This window comes from Haemaphysalis longicornis, unplaced genomic scaffold, assembly GCF_048455015.1.
Source record: "Haemaphysalis longicornis isolate Haplotype H1 unplaced genomic scaffold, Haemaphysalis longicornis Haplotype H1 scaffold_9, whole genome shotgun sequence".
Lineage (NCBI taxonomy): Eukaryota > Metazoa > Arthropoda > Arachnida > Ixodida > Ixodidae > Haemaphysalis > Haemaphysalis longicornis.
Window position 1 is genome coordinate 108,788,743 of NW_027526460.1, and position 14,812 is coordinate 108,803,554.

Sequence of the window (14,812 nt, forward strand, 5' to 3'; positions counted from 1 at the left end):
TCACTGATATGCTCGCATGTACGTGTGCGTGCGTGTGTGTGTGCGTGGGGAGGGGTGAAATCTCAACAGCTTCCGTAATTTTGCGACTTACTCCATAATGTTACAAATGCCGGCAGAGCCGCTTAACATAAGGTATTCTGAAGCCCTGCTGGGATTACGTACATGCCATTGCCGATTACAGCTTCAATAAAGAAATTATTTAATACAACGTTATCAAGCGTGCATCCGCAGTTTAAACAAGAAGTGTAAATCCTAGGTAATGTGTAAGGTTTCAACTTGCACCGCTTTGTGTAGCTTTCAAGAGATAATTTGGAGTAACCACGTGTGTGCTGTGGTTGCGTTGACGGAGAAAGAGAGAGAGAGAGCGTACTGCAGGTTGTAAAGGCCACGTTGCAAATTCCAGCGAATTCACTGTTTTACGCAACTTGTTTGAGGAAAGCTGAGCTCTACTTTTTGTTAGGGCTGCTCACGTGTTGCCTGATTTCGAACTTCCCGAAAAAATGATACTCCGGGTCTTAAAAGTGATTGATGCTACTCAAATCAGGTGCACACACTCCATGACAAGGGCGACATCTTTGCACTCCTAGGAGACAGGGATACATTCCTTCAGGAAACCGTGGAGACGGTGCGAAGAGAGGTTGTTGGTCCTTCACCCCAGCCTAAACCGAAACACGAGTCCGGTCAACACACTGTACCCTAGGTAGAGGCCGCGATCCTCCCTGGTACCTCCTGAAGAAGAAAGAAAGATAGAAAGAAAGAAAGAAAGGAAGAAAGAAAGGAAGAAGAGGTTACACGCATGGTGAGAAAGGAACGCTGCATGTGCAGAGGAGGAGGCGAGGGGAAAGGAACAAAGGGGATAATCATTTCTCTAGGTGCATGGAGCGGTTGAGGGTCGGTGAGACAAGCTGAAAAAGGGGGACGTCGGGTGGGGCAAAGAAAAGGACCCGAAGCTGAGCGGCTTTACAGATGATGCGATTTAAAATCCGTTTACCACGGGCGCACGTTTGGGACCACTCGAACAAGACAGCGCGTTTTTCTTCTGCATGCTTCCCTGACCGTAGGCGCGCTGGACCCTCCTGCTTTTAAACGCTCACCTGCCTTTGACCCTTCAAAGGCATGCTAATTGCAGGGACCTTCAAAGCACCTTCGCGGCACGGTGCCGGGGTCTCCCTTGTTTGCCTCCAGTGGCGGTGCCCCGTCTTAAGAAGAAAGTGGGGATGCAGGCGTTTGTGTTCTTCTCCGGCTGCTTGTACGACTGCGGCAGGTCCGGTAGGCAAAGAAGAAAAAAGCTGTAAACTGCGAGGCGGCCAACAAAGGAGCGAGCGACGACAATCTTCCCTGGACAGCTCGGCGCCTTCCGGGGGCCTAAGCCGACTCGAAGGGGACGTTTGGCGACCGCAACACTGCACGCTGCTCCGAGGCACCCCTGGCCCTCGGGGAACGACGACACGTTGTCTTCCCTCGGACGGGCGCCGGAGACCAGCGCGGGGGGTTCTTTCCCCTCCGGTTCCTCCACGAGACAAGGACGGGACAGACCAAGAAGAATCCCTCTTGGCAAAGACGCCGAAGACGACGACGACGCCTTCCTTCCCCCTCCGCCCCGACGACAACCAGCGGGGAACCGCCGCCGTACACGTGACCCAGCCCAAGATGGCCGCGCGACGCCTGCGGGAGGAGCATTCGACGGTCTTGCGCCGTCCGGACCGGTTGGGACCTCGGCGGCGGGAGAGTTTCGTCCTCGGCAAGGCCGCACAGGAGCCGCTACGGCAGCAGCGCGCCCCGCTCTGCAGAGCCCGCCGCCACCGCCTTCGGCGGGAAAAACACCCGGCCGCAACGCGTCGAGCCGAGCACGTGGATTACGCTCACTCCGGGCAAGCCGCGCCGGATGACCACGCCACGGCCGTCGCCTTCCGCTCTTCGAGCCCTCTCCGCCGCGACACACTGACGCGTCCTGGTGGTGCGCGGACAACTCGGACAACTTGGTTGGATCTATACCGTCAGTGCGACCAGCTTTTTTTTTTTCGAAAGGAGCGTGGTGTTTCGGTTGCGCAGCTGAGTGACCTGGCCCTGTGTGAGGTTTATACTGTCTCCTGTACCCTGGTGTCAAATCTCTGAGCCGACGCTGCTTACAGTGCTGCTACCAGAGTTCCCAGTTTGGATTCCGCTTTGGTGAACAGGTATTCAACAGTGTTCTTCACTGACTGGAATAGGCCGACGCTGTAGAATAGTCGGCTTACATTGCCCTGTCCACGTCTGAGAACAACCGCTCTTCATAGGTGAAAGGGTAAGTTCGCGCCGCGCTTTGCATCCTGGCTTTCTCGGGGTCTACCGTTCATTATGTGACTCCGGAGGATTATAGGATGTTCACCCGTTCTGCTTTTAAAGCGCTTCCCCGCGCTGCCGTTGAAGCGGAAAATATGGGCTCTTTGTGTTCAATAAATCGTCCGTAATAATGTGGTCAGGAACCGGACGGTTGGTCTTTCCTGTCCACGGCGCCGAACGAACGACCAACGTGGGATATGGAAATACGGCGGCAGAATACCAATGCGCGGGGTTATAACCAGAATTGGCGCTGTGTGGACGCCAACTAGAATAGAAGTAACACAAGACTGGTTCCAATCGAGTAGCAACGTGCCTTAGCCGGGTTGAGCTCGATTGCGTTTTGATCGATTAGCCGTTGGTCCACGGCGGCTGCCGTAAGGCGCTTTCGCTGTGATTTACGAGCGTAGGATGCTTTCCGTGTTTTCGTCATAACCGCTGCTTTGAAAGCCAAAACGCGGTGGTAGCTTCTGGCTTTGTGTAGGACTTACAGCCAAATGGCTACAATGTCAAACCTGTAGAGGATTGCCTTCTGAGAGGGTCGCTGTCTCTACTGCCGTGATTCTCGAACTGGCTCCACTTGCTGTCGCGTCAAGACACTCGGATATCTTGCCCTTTACTCATGTAAATAAAACACACAAATAGAGCTACAAGAAATACAATGCTGAGTTTTTACTTCCGCTGTCCCGTTGACGATCAGAACCACCGGCTTACGGTAGCTGTCGAATTAATTTCTGCGGCGCATGCATCTACAGAACTGGCATCTCTGCAAAGCCTTCCTTAAGTGGAGTTAGCCGGTCTCACACAATCATATATAACTGGCTAAGCCCTGCGGGCGATGCAATCAGTTTATGTCCGGCGTAGTCATTCCTGGATCAGTATGTATCGCGGATCAGGTGATCAAAAGGAGATACGTAATCGTAGCCGTTTCAATCTCTGGACTTCACTGCGATATGGTTTCACCGCCACGCGCAATTGTTTTATCTCCACTAGAATATCGCCACAGAAGCCAAAGGTGGATTCAAGCTGTGTCGCGTTCCCCGCGGTTACACACTTGCTTGCGACACGCACTTCAGAAGCGATTGATTAGATCATTTCAACGTGCATGTAGGTCGATAATGTGCAGGCTCGTACAAGATACTTTCATGCTTCATTACGTGAAACAATCGGGCGGTTCAATCTGCAGAAATTTTATGCTCTGTACGCAGAACCATTTACCTGCCCCTAGCTTGATGGTAAAGCTGCGTTAGAACGGTGATTTGGGCTAGCTGATGCATGCTTACCTGACTATGCAGGGTAAACAATATGCAAATAAAAAGTGGGTTTAAGGTAGATACAGTTGGTGTAAATCTCGTAGCGGTTATCTCAAAAACAGAAACCCGGATGCTGTGTCCAGAGCCGGAAGATGTTTGATGTGTCTGTTACATATTTGAGTGCCTAATAATAAAAAATAGATATTTTCTACTCACATGGCACAGAAATGTTGATATGACTAAGTATTTCCATAGAAGATTGATTTTATGGGGTAAGTTAAGTGTACATAGCAATCCCTGTGTATTTTTAAAGGCATTAAATTTTCGGACGTATCTAGAGGGCGCGTTCAAGTGAATGCGGAGGTACATTATATATATATATATATATATATATATATATATATATATATATATATATATATATATATATATATATATATATATATATATATCTTGAAGCATTTTGCGCTGGAAAATGTTTCACAGGTACCTCGATAAAACGCGACTCCAGTGCAGACATAACCTGTTGCTAATCGGCCAGATTTAGGGGAAATCCCCAAGGTGGAGTAAGTTTATGCGGAGGAAAATTTGACATCCACCTCAATGCAGCCATACAGCCATACGGCTCAACGGCCATACGGCCATCACTTCGAGTTGTTGATCAATTCGTTCTCGCGCTACAAATGACTAGCCTCCTGGTTAGCTCAGTTGGTAGAGCGACTGCTCCGTTTTAGCGGTAGTCCCGGGTTCTAATCCTGAACCAGGACGAATTTTTCTTCAACTGCGTGAAGTTTGCGAGAAAGCTGTATAGCTTTCCTTTGTAGCCGTATGGCTGCATTGAGGTGGATGTCAAATTTTCCTTCGCAAAACCTGTTGCTCTAGTTTACCAAGACAAAATACCTCGACCTCACGGTTCCTGGTTTTATTACCGCTATCACGCCGTGCCGCGTCACATATTTGTCAAATTAGTGAAAGGAGTGTTCTTTTATTTTCATGTGCTTAAGGGAATAAGTCAGTACAACTATGAAAACCATTTAATGGCGCAAGTATTGTGGTCGATTAACCACCGTAGCGCCACATGGATCGTACGTTTTGGCTAAAAATATTGTATGCAGTGCTCCGGCTTCTTATAAAAATAAAAACAACGCCATGGTAATGCCAGAGCACAAAGCAATCGAACTATGGGGTGTCAGAGAGCGATGTAGACTCACTAAACCTGTTTTATATCGTGCAGGAGATTTTACCCCACTTACGTCGAAACGCAGATCCGGAAACTTTTTCTCTCATTTTTATGTATCTTTAAATTCTCGACTACCGATCTGCACACGAGTGCCTTGTTGCGCTCACTGAATGTTCGGCGGCATGACAGCTACACAATTGCACCCCGAATTGTGAACAAGGAGGTAGGGAAACGATCATATAAACAATCGGTATTTCTTAATGCGTACAATGATTCGAGGCAAAAACACACATTGTTTAATACAATGTCACAACATAACTGTTGATATGATCATTGAAATTGAGCGTATCATAATCCGATATGGCGGGTTGTGATTCCATTCTTTCAGGTTTGCCTTCTGAGGTGTGAACAAAAGCGAAAAGGAAACCGTCTTTTCTTTTTGCAGAAAACAACGCAAATATGTTTTTTAGTTTGCGTAAGTTTGTGCGAGCTAAAATGTACCTTTAAAAAAGAAGGGCGCCTTGACGCAAAGTGAAGGATTTAGTGTAATCACCTTACTGCGAGAAAACTACTGCATACTCTACCGGCGTAACTCCAGAGCATACGCGATTCTTTCTTCTCGTCTCTTATGTCAAAAGAACAAATTTACAAGGGATACACCACGCTACCTCATGGTGTTCCGGGGCTGAGCCCAAAGACGCGGGTTTGGAACGGGCCGCACTGCGGCTGCTGCTTTACCAGTAAAAGGGAAAAGCTAAAACGCCCGTGCGTCGGCATTTCGGCGCGCGTTTAATATTCCCAGGGGGCCTAAATTTATTTGCAGTCCTCCACTACGGCGCGTCTCATAGCACAGGGGCCGCTTCGGCATGTAACGCCATCCCCCAACCCCGTCAAGGGAAAAACTTTGCAACGTACAATGGAAAAATTCTGTCGCGGAAAATTTTCTGTCTGTTGTAAATTCACGCGATATTCTTTTCTTTCGCGTCTGTATTTCCGATGCTGTTCTTGCTGTTGTTGTTGATGATGATGCTGATGCTGCTGATGATAATGAATACACTTCATCGGTTTGAGTCGAAATGCTGGTGCTAGAGCACCCGTCCGGTGGGAGGCGTCCGAGATGAAAGTAGTAATAGCAACACTTTTAATATGAAGCAGAAGGACCTGTCGTCCAAGTAGGGAGAATTGTTGTAATCCTGGCCAGGCCAGGCCAGGGTTGGGATCATATGAGTCAAGTCAAGTCGACTATTACGACCCTCGCTTGGAGAAGTCGTACACTCAGCAAAACTAAACTCGGCATCAAAAAACTCGGCGACATAACTAACTTACCCAGAAGTGATGCCCACGCAATCTCACGTCATAGGGGAAAGCTTAGGTCCCCCGTAGTTTCTTGTTATGTTTTTATTTTTTTTTTCATTCTCGCTACACCCTGGGGTACCTGATCTTTCCCTTACGACGTGAGATTGCGTGAGCATCACTTCTCGGTAAGCTATGTCGCCGAATTTTGTGATGCCGAGTTTAGGATTGCAGAGTGTACGACTTCTCCAAACCCGCAAGACGACAATCGCGACCTTTTCATCGTCATACTTTTTTCCCTTTCGTCTTTTCCTTCTGCCCTTCATGCTCCGTTGCAGCTATTCAGAGTCTTTCAGATCTATATTCAGGCTTAACATTAGCTAACCTGAACGTCGAGCCTGAAGACGTGTCCAACTCTTCGTGCAGCAAGTACGGTCGGTGTCCTTAGACCTCAAAGCGTTCTGTTAGGCCTAACGTCGAGATGTCGCGCACTCGCGTTCCCCCTCCCTCCACTGCGACAATTTTTAGGGATGGTCATTTAGCGATCTTTTCATTGTCACCCTTTGACGTGTCGCAGCCAATGGGGACGTCAAGCCGGTGCATACTTCCGTAAGCAGCCACTTATGACGTCAGTCAGACACATACCTCCGTTCGCGGAGAACACAAATTTTTATGACAGGTTCATGGCTTCACTTTGTGGTTACGCGGATCCAGGGAAGGGGAGTTCTTCGTCAAATGAGTCCAGTAACGCTTGAGTGGGGTGCTCACGCATAAAAACGATCCCCCGTGCACGTTACTTATGCCCATGTACAGAACACGGTCGGTGAAAACTAATCCGGTGAATTCCACTGCATCGCATCTTATAGCCGGGGTGGGAGGGAACCGCTAACAGTGTCGGCTGGCAGGGCTGGGAGAGCTGCGTGCGTAGCGATGTGCGGTGAAGTCGGAAATGCTCTTGTCTACGCATATATACATTTATACATACATACGTGCACACACATACACACGTACGCACTTCCATTCCATGCATACATACATACATACATACATACATACATACATACATACATACATACATACATACATACATACATACATACATACATGCATGCATACATACATACATACATACATACATACATACATACATACATACATACATACATACATACATACATACATACATACATACATACATACATACATACATACATACATACATACATACATACATACATACATACATACATACGTACATGCATGCATACATACTCGCAAATGAAATTGGCTGAGGTTTGCTAAAGCTGCTTATCTAAGCAATAATTCGCATTAATGAAGTAGTCAACTAGCTTCAAACCACAATATTACTCAAGTATAGCTGCAGCTGATGCAGAAATTTGCTGGAGCCCGCGTGGTCTTTCCTCAATTTCTATTTAACGTTCGCAGGTTCACTCTAGTTCTGTCGTTTCTTTTTTGTCCTCTAAAAGTGGCTGTGCCATTAAGATGTCACGCTACACAACACGGTTCAAAAAGAAAAAAAAAGGGCGAAGAGCTTCAAAAAACACGGCTCGTCGATAGCGGGACACGGCGAAAGGAAACCGTCTTCGGGACGCCCTGGTCGCGTTTCGGAGGACGCCTCATCTGTGGAGGAAAAGTGGCCGCTGCTCCTGTTTTAGAAAAGAGCCGGACTCGGGCGCTTAGGGCCGAGATAATTGGAACGACGCACTGCCGGCTACCGCGCCCACCACCACCTCGGCCCAGACGGGACACGCGCGCACGAGTCGGTCGGTGGACCAGCTCTTCCATCTTTTCGTGTCGCCCCGCCGCAACAACCGCGCCCTGCAGGCTGGCCCGGCCGCACTGCACTCGCGCACGCGGGAGCCGTGCACGGCCTCAGTAACCGCACGCTTTTAGCCCGTTCAACGATAGCTCCGCTCTAACTTTACTACAAACCAATCCGAAAGCTATAGCCAGACCAGTTTGTAATTCTTCTCTGATCGATCCGGATACTGCAATGGATCTGCGATCGGATCGATCCTGAGATCCGGAGACGCGTAGACTTCCGCGTCTACAACGCAGTGGGATGAACCGCTTGAAAACCAGCAGCTGCGGTGGGATGAAGCTAGTTTTCTCGTGGTACGTATACTACCCCCATGTCTATTGACGTGTGCAGTACTGCTATGGGATATCAGGACGTCACCAGGACGTCCATGAGATATCTATGGGACTTCAGGACGTCTGTGGGATATCGTTAAGTTACGCCAGCGTGCGAATCGCGTCAAGAAGATGACGCCTCGAATCGGGACCACCGCTAAAATCAAAACGTTCCCGTATTTGTTAGCGACATTGCAAGAAGCCGAACTCAACTCCAGCATCACAGGAAGAAAGTAAACACATCGTTACTCGTCTGCTCCCCTTCCCCCTGCGCTATGCTGGCCGTTCCATTTGAGCTCTGCGCGCTTTAGCCTTGCCTTAAACATGAAACTTCACCTTCGCTCAGATCATGGAACGTGGTCTCATAGCACATAGAGATACGTGCCAATGATAGAGGGGCAAACGACCATCCTGATGTATAAGTTACTTCACAGCGTTACGTCTGGTAAATGTGGTGGCGCCAGCATTGGTAGCGACTACATTTAAACTAATGCTAACGCATATAGGAAGGGAAACGCAAGCACCGTAACTATAAGTAAGACACAAAAGACAGCATAACGACAGAATTGAAGCCTGGCTGTAGACTACACTTTCCAGTGAGGTGCATCTGGAACTATGTGGGCATTCCGCCTTCGGATACATTCACCTTCTCCGCTTTCTTTACAAATATATCGCAGGTCTACACCTATCAAGCAGTTGGCCTTCGCTTATGGAACCAATCTCCGGCATGAACATGTTCCATGTGTAGGGTTGTTCATCCTCGCGTTTTATATATTTTTAAATCAATGGTGGGGGGGGGGGGTTAAATTCAGGTGCTATTTTTCAAAGTAATAATGGGGGAGAAATAGAGTTTTTTTTTTGTACACCATTTCAAAATTCGGGATTTTCTTGGTTAAATCTACAGGTGTACTATGTAACATGTGTATTCGGTTAGTTTTATCAGGAGGTATCACGAGCTTCTTAACTGTTACGCGATAAAAGTGGTGTTTCTTTCGAAATGAATCAGTAATAATGGCAGTAAAGAGCGTTGATAACTTCTAAGAAATCAAATATTTTATTCGCAAAAAGATCGCCATCGATTTCACACATCCTTGTTTACATACATTATCATTTGCACGTGCAACATGTCTGTCTCCATTGGATACCTGCCCAATCCTTGAACGTATCTTAGCCTAAGGAAAGTTCTTTCGATATCACAGCTTCCATCAGCTAGGCCCAACAATGTCAGTGCAGCACTTGCCAGCCTGGGGTAGCGAGCGGTATAGAGGCATGCCAATACTCAATGAGTCCGAAAGCTCTGTTTGTGGGGCTCGATTCTAGCAAGTACTGGTTGAGAATGGCGGACCGTCAGCCCACAGTTGTTTAGATCGCTACTTTGAAAAAGGTCCATTCGGGGAGAAATTTAACCCGATTTCCCTGAAACATCTTCGGGGTGTAAAAATAGAGTAAAAACTGTGGTTGATTCCTCTGTCATAGGAAACAGTAAAACACGGAAGGGAAATGTGCAGCGAAATCTGCTGCTGAGCATGATTTGCGGGTCGGCGGCTGTCTTGTGGGTGTGCTTGGCGAGTGACGTCCTGCTGGCGGGTCGCTTCGGCAAAGGTTTACTGCGTGAAGGCACCGGCAGGATTTCCGTGATGGATATGACGCCGGTGAAATTTTGGGTGTCGCGGCATAAAACACTTTTGTGTTGAAATATAATACCCGAAAATGAACAACCCTAAGTATAGCGTACTCTTTAGTATTGAAGGTTGCTTCCCCGCAAGGAGTCTCTGTGTGCAGGGGTGCACCCTTTACAGGCCGCTTGCTTCGTTGTATTGGCGTCACTTCCGTGACGGATATAACGTCACCGAAATGTTGGTGTATCCGGGAATAAAACACTTTCGTGTTAAAATCGGGTTTTACTCGAGAACGAACAACCCTATTCATATGTAGGTATGTGGAGGTGGGTACGGAGCAGCAACGAGTTTTCGCCCCATTCTGCAGAAAATTGGCGCTTTTGTTTGAAGAAAACAGATTTCCGTTGGTATGGAATTTGAACCCGCGACTTCAGAGTAGGGGCAAAGTGCGATACCACCACGCTACCTCCATACTTTTTTCCTCGCATGGAAGCCAAGACTCAAAAAGCTCTCTCTCTCTCTCTCTCTCTCTCTCTCTCTCTCTCTCTATATATATATATATATATATATATATATATATATATATATATATATATATATATATATATATATATATATATATATATATATATATATATCTTGTTTTCCCGCCACCTTGTCGCCTTTGCGGCTCACCCTTTTCGAAACATTGATATTGTAAACCATACACTACTCCATTATAACTCTATGGCGTACCCTTGCACGCGTCCATATTTCTAAATTCTGAGAGAGGTGCATGCCAGACCACGAAAAAGCAAAGCCTGCAGTTCCACCCCGTTTCTGTTAGAATGAATTTTCATGCATTGCGCGTGGCTTCGGTTGCAGTGCATACCGGCTACTGGATGAATTATGCTCCGCGTCTTAACAGCCCTACGACCCTTCAATTTATCAATGCAGCAAGCCGCTCCGGCGGGGCGCACTACCGCGGAACGGATTAAGAACAAGCTGATCACAATACAGGAATCGAGCAGCTCCGCGCAAACGTGTCACTGGCGCCTGCTCTCAACTGGAAAAGAGCGGCTGCGAACCGGTGTGTATACAGACCGAATGGGATCGAGGGACACGACATTTGAAGCCGCCCGATGCGTGTGGCGGAAAGAAATCTAAAATGTGGCACTTGAGCAGCCCGTTTGATTGTTCCATGCGACTCCCAGACATCCTGCTTCCATGAGTGTGACTTTGATACCCACAAAACTTGGGTACTGGGCAAAAAATATTACAACTTTTTAGTACAAAAAAGTGTATCGCGCCCTTTTGCTAACTGTATCCGTAACTGCCGTTTTCCCGTTTATTTGAATGTGAGTATTTTTTTCATGAATACTGGTCAATTTCAGATGTCAACATACAGTCGCGAACAAATAACGATATTTAATAACGAAAAAAATTTGTAGCTGAATAATGCGGCCTACTGCTATAGCTATATCGATTTGTAAACAAATTTCGAACCCATACTTCTCGGTTTTTCCCATTTCAGCAAATGGAGTAATGTAGGCTAATGCGGAATCACAATGTCTATCATGAGAACAGCTCTTTGACATGGTCTTGTTAATTTCGCGTGCTCCGTGGGCGTCCTTATATGGCGTCGAGCGCAACGATCCCTGTTGTGCTGTTTACGGAGTAGTGGTGCGAATACTCTAGATTTTAGGACACTAGACAGTCTCCAGCCTGTATGCGCGTGTTCTTGCGCTGTGGTGCATAAACTTTACATCGTAGTTATCCCCATCTGAGGCAACATGTCGGGCAGCCCGCCAGACTAACCGAATCAGCTTATTACAGTTATGTCTTCTTTTGTATGACTAATAGTTTTTTAACACGAAAGTGTTTTATTCCTGAATGTACTCAGATTTAAATGACGTCATATCCCTTACGGAAATGATGCCAGTGCAACGAAGCAAACGGCCTGTAAAGGGTGCACCCCTGCACACAGGGGCTTCTTGCGGGGAAGCACCTTTAGTACTAAAGAGTACGTTATTCTTAGGGTTGTTCGTTTTCGGGTTTTATATTGTAACACGAAAGTTTTTTGCCGGGATACACCAAGATTTCACTGACGCCATCTCCGTCACGGAAATGACGCCCGTACACCTTTGCCGAAGCGGCCCGCCAGCAGGACGTCGCTCGCCAAGCACACCCACAAGACAGCCGCGGACCCACAAATCGCGCTCAGCTGCAGATTTCGCTGCACATTTCACTTTCGTGTTTTACCGATTCCTATGACTGAGGAATGAGCCACAGTTTGTTTTACTTAAGTCGCCAATAGCTCTCAATAAAACAGAACGTGAGATCGGTAAAGATAGAGCGAAATATTGCGTCGTTTATTGCTTCGCGAGAGGCTTATCTGGTGCTCCTGCGGGGTTAGGAGTCGACCGACTTAAATACACTTCGGCTGATAACCTTGCCGCCATTGTACCAATCTTTTCATCGAACAGGTGCATCAATTGACAGCACGCTTCACCAAGACTCTGTCCCGACTGTGCATAAAGATAACGTTACCCGCTCACTCAGTCAATTTTGGAGTAATGTAATTTTTTTTTAAAGTTGGGCAGCTAGCGCATTGAATAACATGCATGTGCATTTTTGACGAGAAAGGGTGGCCATTTGCCAGAATACTCTAGCAAAATATTTCAGCACGAATTCTCGAACAACGTCTATCCTTGACCAAAAATAACACGGCGTTCCTAAAGCCATGCTTTGTTTAATGATTCGAAATTTCGGCTGACTATTAATACAACACGTCGTTGAGTGCCATGCTAACAACAGTGGCCGCACCCTTTCGTTCAAACTTCCGGTGTTCTTTTTTTTAAAGCGAAAGCTTTCTTAGTGGGACCGATGGCATTCTGTCAAAAAAAATTGACCGAATATCTGCTCCCTTCGTTGCAAAGGTCGACGAAAGACGATAGTCGTCTGGCGCCCCTGCCAAGTAAACGCCTCCCTTCTCTTTCCCGCTCACCTCTCATGCTGTCCCTCACCCGTCTCTCTCCTCCCACGGCAAACACGCGAGCGGTTTGCTCAAGTCAATTTAAATTTACCGCGTTCCACTGATCCACGCCTAATACCTCGACGCCGGCGCTGCCGTACGGCGGAGACGCTTGTGAGTTCAGGCATCCTACTACACGTGAGTTCCAAGCGGAACGGGAAAACTATCCAGAGAAACCTTTCGTTACTGTTGCCATTTGATTTCTCAAAATTCCGCTGGGGAAACCGCGGGCGACCGCCTTTGTATTTTTCCGGGCGTATTCTTCATTTAATCAGCCATCCGTGCATTTAATAAGTAAAACACTGCGACTACCCTGCCCCTGATAAAGCTAATATTTTGTTTTGGCTTAACAATGTTGACATGTATGAACACTGCCACCTGACTTAGACGTTTACATTCGGCGGCTGGCATGTAAGATTATTGCGCAGATTTTGTTTCACTTTGGCCGGTCGGCTAAATCGGGTGACAGCTGCACTCGTTTAACTGTTTCTGGCTGTTACGTTGTAGCGTTGATACCAGAATTTTTTTTATAATAAATTTATCCTTCCAAGACAGACATGATGGAACTGTTGTGACATTTACGTTGGTTTCCACGCGTGAACTATGGTGACTGAACTTTGGGATGTGGACATAGGTGTGAAGGGCCTTCGGTTCGCTGGACCTTGTTTTTTTCTTAAACTTGTGTGCGGTTCATTCTCTGTATTTCTATATCTTACTAAGAGCACGTTGCTCCTATCCAGTATCCTGCCGACCCGTGTGGTAGCTAACTACAGCGGGTCCTGGCTGTTGCTACAAATAATAAATTTTCTTTTAGACAGACAGACAGACAGACAGACAGACAGACAGACAGACAGACAGACAGACAGACAGACAGACAGACAGACAGACAGACAGACAGACAGACAGACAGACAGACAGACAGACCAAAATTTTCACAATTTTCGCTTTCAAGTAGCCCAAGGAAGGCTATCGTCTATAAAGGGGATGCATTTTCCCATACACCGGTTTGTCTACCGAGAAGCTTTGGTAAGATCGATCTGTGGACACACGGCACGTGCGTGAAGCCGGGATTCCGTTGTGTCAAAGCGACAGTTGGGAAATCGCGAAAAAGGAACGGTTCTAAATCAGACAGCACACTTATCGATCACGAAGGAGCACAATAGTAAAGCTTCATCTCATAAACCACGCATTGGTATACATTTAGATCGTTCGTGGAAGCGTTTTCTCAATGCAGGAGAAATCGTCGAACGGGTTCGTTCTTCGTCTGCGATTTGGACGCACCTTTACAAATTTCACGATCGAATAGACGCACTTCTAGCGAAGGTTCTGACGCACTTTTGACGCAGTTTTGATGACCGAACGCTGCCTCGCTTCTCTCAACTTTCTTCAGGAAGGAATAGTAATTTTTTTTGTGTGTGTATGTGTCAGTAGCGGTCCCAGAGATTGGTTTTAGGGGGGGCGAATTTTTTTTTTTTTTTTTGGGGGGGGGGGGGCGATTTGATTTTTTTTTTTTTTTTTTTTTTTGTGGGGGCGAATAAGAACCGCTTCTCTCCTTGCGCCAGTTCTGCGGAGGAGGTGACAACAATGCCGGCGTGTGCGCGTATGTGGTGTAACCCGCTTGCGCACAAATCACTTAGCGACACAGTGGTTTTTGACTCCCCGTAGGCGGTGCAACGGCTGGCTCGAGCCCGTATTGCTGACGGTCGCAACACGTTTGCGACCTCGCACAAGTGGGATTTAACCTCGCGCAAGTGGAATGCTTCGAAAAAAAAAAACAAAAAAAAAAGAAGCTGAGGACCTTTTTTGGGGGGGGGGGGGGGGCGATCGCCCCCTTCGCCCCCCCCTTGGGACCGCCACTGGTATGTGTAGTGGTATTGGTTCCTACCATCTCCCGTCTATCCTTCACGAAAGGCGCAAATATTTCTTCAGTCGGCAGACCTCTTTCCATCTTCTCGCAACGCAGAGATAGCTCTCGCTACGT

General features: G+C 47.3%; 1 protein-coding gene across 6 annotated transcripts in view; it reads left to right on the forward strand.

Moving 5' to 3' along the window:
• Positions 1-14,812, forward strand: part of LOC144153871 (GATA-binding factor 2-like) — a 357,267-nt gene that overhangs the window by 191,460 nt on the left and 150,995 nt on the right. Inside the window, exon 1 of one of the 6 annotated variants that reach the window (XM_077685606.1) lies at positions 1,710-2,284. The exons of the other annotated variants lie outside the window; for them this stretch is intronic. The gene's annotated coding sequence lies outside the window, so the exon portion shown is untranslated. Of the gene's footprint in view, positions 1-1,709; positions 2,285-14,812 lie in introns of those variants that run through there. 6 annotated transcript variants of the gene reach the window in all.